The following is a 5,999-nucleotide window of genomic DNA, read 5'->3' as shown; positions in this document are numbered from 1 at the left end:
AATTAGCCAACAGAAAAACATTAAAAAGGGTTGCTTTTGTTTTTTTACATCAAAGAAAATCCTAAACGAATTTATTAACTAACAAAATGCTCAAAACAATCAGATTTTTATTTTTTAGTCCATCATTCTCTTCTCTCTCAAACCCTAGGGCAAAACCCTAAGGAAAAATCAAAGCAGAAAACTCCATTCAAGATTCTTTCAATCTTTTTCAAGATTCCTGTTCAAGGTAAGCCTTTCTCCAAGAATTCCATTCTTTTCAACTCAAATTCCTCCATACAATTATGAATCACTAATGAAAATCATAATTCTTGGCTATAGAGATTTGAAGAAACTTATTCAAGAATATCAGAAATGTTTTCTTGATCGTTTACCTTCAAGCTACTATTTCAAGGCTTCTAATCAAGTTCTTCTTCAAGATTATTCAAGATTCTTGAAGAATCTTGTTCTTCTAGGTATGTAAGGCTATCATAATGTAGGACTAGTTTGTCCTCACATCCTACATCTACTTTCAAATCAGTAAAAGAGAAATCTAGGATTGTACGCCTAGATTTGAGTATTTCTTGAGATAAGTTGATTTTGAGTTCTTGAGTTCATATTTCTTTTATAATTTTTATTCCTAATTATTTAGTATTGAGGAAGTAAGTATGAGAATGAGAAGACTCATATAAATGAGTTCCATGTTGTTATGTAGACCCTCGAGTAGAGTCGTTCATGCCCATAAATTCCGCATGAACTTCATACATTGAGCATCTTTGAGAGGAGTAGTATCTTCAAGTTCTAAGTCTTTGAGCATTGAGTTCCTAATTCTTTTGAGACATTTTTCCTAATCATGGGACTATTACATGTTACCCATTCAGTCTTTAAGTTGATTAGTTCATGCCCATAATTCCGCATGAACCCTATGAGTAGAGCAGTCTAGAGTTGAGTAGTATCATTGAGTCTTGAGTTCTGAGTACTGAGGCTCTTTATTCCTATTAAGATCCTTGAGTTAGGTCATTCATGTTCATAATTCCACATGAACCCTATGATTTGAGTTATAAATTTTGAAAAGTTTTTTAAAGCCAACACTTGAGTTTTTAAACTGAGTTTTGAGAAAAGAGTTTTCTAAAACATATTTAGTACGACAATCGAGTATGCCATGAATGTATGAGTAGTATGGTATCTATATATACCATCAATGTTTATGCAATATGACTTCCCGAGTCATCAATGATCATATTATAATATGATTTTGAATTATTTTTTTGAGAAAGAGCAGAGTTGAATTCATTTTCTTTAAAATGATATATGGGAACTAAGTATTCCCAAGAGTAAATATTTTCACATTTAAGATGATAGGAAACTGAGATTTCCAAAAGAGTTTTGAGAAGTTTGAGTACCATCTCTTTTAAGAGATAGATTTTTGAGTAATTATCTCAAACCACAGAAAGAGTTACATTTTTAAACATATGAGCTAGTTATATTTTAGGAGTAGTATTGAGCACCGATATAGGGGAGATTTTAGACAACTCACAGCCCTGATAAACTATGTAGCCAACGTGGGTAGAAAGGGTCATACTTTTTAGATGATTCCTTATTGATTTTTAGCATCGACTAGTGGATCCACTTAGTTAAGAGGTCTTATACCCTGGCAAAGTATAGGGTAGTTTTGTCTGCGTGGGCGAGACGCTATATCATCACATAGCTCATAGTGATTGTTGTTGGTTAGAGAAACTCCCATAGAGATATTTTGTATTCTCATATACACAGAGTTTATTTTGTATTTTTATATATAAACAAAGTTTATATTGTATCCTTGCATACAATCTGAGTTATTATTGTATTTTTCAATACATTGAGCTGCTTTCTACTGTTTTTGAAAGTTTTTCATATATTGTATCTTTTATTGTTGCTTTATCTTGAGTTGAATATCTAGAGTTGAGTATCAAGAGTTGAGTATCAAGAGTTGAGTATCTTGAGTTGAGTATTTTGAGTTGAGTACCTTTGAGTTGAGTATCTTATTTTTTGAGTTGAGTAAGTTCAGAAGAGGTAAGTATGTTTCCTTTTTATCAAGTTCAAGCCTATATTTATGCTTTAGAATTTCCCTTACATGCTCGTGCATTCCATGTACTGAGCCACTTGGCCTGCATCATTTCATAATGCAGAAATAGGTATTCAGGGTCATCAACAGGAGCTTCGTTGATACCACATGGAGTTCTAGTTAGCGATAGTGAGACTCCTTGCTTCCGCAGGGTTCCACTTGTACTTTCAATTATATCAGTTGTTAGGATGTTGTAGGTCATGTCCCGACTTCCATCTTTGTTAGTTAGAGGCTTCATAGATAGACAGTAGAGTTTCAGAAGTCTGTTTCATTTGTCTTGTTAAATGTTTTAAGGACTTGAGTTGCCTAGTTTTCGCTAGTTGAATATATGATTATATTCTGAGTTAATTATTTGAGTTTCAATGAATTTTATTTTGCTTTAAGCTTTGTATGCTTAAGTTACTCTTCCGCTTGTAGTTAGCTAGGATGAGGGTTCGCTTAGGGACCAACAATGGTTCTCAAGTGCCGGTCACGTCTAGGGTGTAGGCTCGGGTCGTGACAAACTTGGTATCAGAGCCAGGTTCCAAGTGTCTTTGGGTGTCTATAAAGCCGTGTCGGTAGGATCTTATTTATGGTTGTGTGGTCCCCATTTATATAAATGAGGGACTATAGACTTTTAAGAAAATTTTCCCTTTTTTTATATTCTTAATCATGCAATAGAGCTATGTCATAGATATTTAATCTTATTCATGCGTTTGTCAGATTCATTCGACTACCCATCATACTAGAGGTGGTTGAAAAGAAAAGTCGGTCCTTTATGGATGAGTTATTCTTAGCAAAAGTCTTGAGGAAGTCATGTGACTCCAGAGGGGCTTGAGAGAAGTCCATGAGTTAGTTAAGTGTTGAGTTTAAGAGGAATGCACTCATGTTAATATGAATTGTGTGTTTAAGCTAAAAGCGAGTTGTACATTTTTCCTTAAACCTTATTCAGCTGAGACCTTTAAGAGGATGGTATGTTTAGAGCTTTGGTAATATTTTCACCCGAAAAGGTAGCACGAGTTACGAAATTATGAGCAGTAGTAGTGAAAGTGCCTAAAGTTAGAGAAAAGTATGCAGAGGTTCAGTAATCTATGAAAGGGAGATAATGATGAGGCATGCTATGTTATTACAGTCATGCACCCAGTAAGTTATTGATGAGGAGTTTTCCCTTATGGGTAGACTAAGAAGTGATGAGTTTTGAAGATCTCATGATAGGAGATAGAGTAAGAGTTGCTAGTCAAGATGAGATAGAGTATATATCTTTTAACCAAAATAGAATTGATGTCGATGTGCCATCATGTTAGAGGAGACTAAATATATGTGTTGAATAGAAGAACAGAGTATTCATGAGGTGATAGGCCCAAGATAAGCTTATGATTTGCTTGAGAGGGTTATGATGTTTAAAAGGTTATAAAACTGATCAAGTAAGGAGGTATAGTATAGTAGGCGATCAATCGTATTGATATTCGAGTTTAGTAATAAACATTAAGCTTGAATTTGCGATGAGTGTCATGATAAAAGGAATGACAACATGAGGGTGATGATATTAGTGTTGAGACTTGATCTAGGAGACTTACCATAGAGTAGGTGAGGAATTGAGATGTTAGCTGCAATAGATATGAGTGGTACAAGTGACAGACCTTAACCTTTAGATAAGGTAGTGAAGTGTGGCTAAGTCACAAGAGTATTAAGAGGTACACCCGAGGTGGTATGTAATCAGACGAGGCTTCAATTAAGTTATAATTTTCCATTTGAGCCTAGATAGCATAATTGAGTTTTCAATGTGGAATAGGTCCATAACCGTCAAGTCTTAGATTTATACATAAGGGGGAGATGATAAGATGAGACATCAAGTCTAGTGCTGAGAATTTCCTAAAGAGATGGTTAGTAGGACTCCATAGAGTTGTTATATTACTAAGCTTGAATATAGTAAGAGTAACCCGTTCCATACCTAATCAAGTCGTCATTCGAGGACGAATGATCCCAAGGGGGAGATATTGTAACACCCCAGAAAATATTTTCAAACTAAGACTCAAACCGTTCTTCGTAGTGAGTGAGATTTTATCAAGTAAATAAAAATTTCTTAAGTGTTAAGTTCACTAGATGTAGCACCTTGAGTTCCAAAAAGAACTAAACTGGAAATAGCAAAATTTGAAAATTTTCAAGTTATGCTTAAATTATGAGTTTTTGGTCAACTTCAAACGACCATAACTCTCTATACATGATGAGTTAGGTGTTCTATAAGATTGAAAATGAAAGGTCTTTGAATTGTCTTTCCAACGACACCTAGTTTGCTAATTTTTGAGTTCGGGGAGTGAGATATGCCTTTTTGAAGTCATGTTGTCCAGTTAAGGAAAGTTACCGGAAAATAGTAAGGGGTATTCTGGTCTTTTTCTTACCAAATCAGATTTAATTCATTTTTAGTAAGGTTTTAAAGGTCTAATCCTATTGGGTTCAGTATTATAATGCTAATATACACCTAGGGTTTTAGTTGAGAGTTCAAGAAGAGAAAAGAAGAGAAAAGAGGAGAAAATAGTCTAAGATCAAAGGGTTCGTCGAGGTTCTTGAGTTTTGTTGCAAATTTTCACCATGGGTTTAATCCCTAAGAGATATGTAATCTTCCATAGTGTTGGGTTCATTCACCCACACGCCAATCATGATTTATTCAACGTAATTTCTTTCTTGAAATTTAAGGATTTAAGTTCTTGATGAGTTCTTAATAAGTGTTCTTGAAGTTTCCTTATCGATTAAGTTTTGATGTAAGATTCTACTTGGGTCAACTTCAAACGACCATATCTCTTAGAATATAAAGAGTTACGTCAGCCATAACCTATCCAACTAAATATGTTTGAATCTACTTTTCAACGCCACCAATTTTGCGTCAATCCAATTTCTGAGTAAAAAGTTATGACTATTTTACTAACCTATACAGTGCTGTTACGAATTAGACGATGGGAAAACATTAAAAAGGATTGTTTTTGTGTTTTTACATCAAAGAAAACCCTAAACGAATTTCTTGACTAACAAAATGCTCAAAAAAATCAGATTTTCATATTTTAGTCCATCATTCTCTTCTCTCTCAAACCCTAGGGAAAAACTCTAAGGAAAAATCAAAGTAGAAGACTCCATTCAAGATTCTTTCAATCTTTTTCAAGATTCTTGTTCAAGGTAAGTCTTTCTCCAAAAATTCCATTCTTTTCAACTCAAATTCCTCCATACAATTACGAATCACTAATGAAAATCATAATTCTTGGCCATAGAGATTTCAAGAAACTAATTCAAGAATCTCAAGAAAGGTTTTCTTGACCGCTTACCTTCAAGCTAGGGTTTCAAGGCTTCTACTCAAGTTCTTTATCAAGATTATTCAAGAACCTGGTTCTTTCAGGTATGTAAGACTATCATTGTATTGGACTAGTTCATCCTCACGCTCTAGATCTACTTTCAAATCAGTAAAAAATAATCTAGGATTCTACCCTTAGATTTGAGTATTTCTTGAGATAAGTTGATTTTGAGTTCTTGAGTTCATGTTTCTTTTAAAAATTCTATTCCTAATTATTGAGTTTTGAGGAAGTAAGTATGACAATGAGAAGAGTCATATACATGAGTTACATATTGCTATGTAGACCCTCGAGTCGAGTCGTTCATGCCCATAAATTCCACATGAACTTCATACTTTGAGCATCTTTGAGAGGAGTAGTATCTTCAAGTTCTAAGTCTTTGAGCATTGAGTTTCTAACTCTTTTGAGATATTATTCCTAATCATGGGACTAATACATGTTACCCATCCAGTCTTTGAGTTGAGTAGTTCATTCCCATAATTCCGCATGAACCATATGAGTCGAGCAGTCTAGAGTTGAGTAGTATCATTGAGTTTTGAGTTTTGAGTACTGAGGCTCTTTATTGCTATTGAGATCCCTGAGTTGGGTCGTTCATGTTCATA

The sequence above is a fragment of the Solanum stenotomum genome, chromosome 4 (genome assembly GCF_019186545.1).
Source record: "Solanum stenotomum isolate F172 chromosome 4, ASM1918654v1, whole genome shotgun sequence".
Lineage (NCBI taxonomy): Eukaryota > Viridiplantae > Streptophyta > Magnoliopsida > Solanales > Solanaceae > Solanum > Solanum stenotomum.
The sequence above is the reverse complement of the archived record's forward strand: the minus strand, read 5'-3'. Positions refer to the sequence as shown.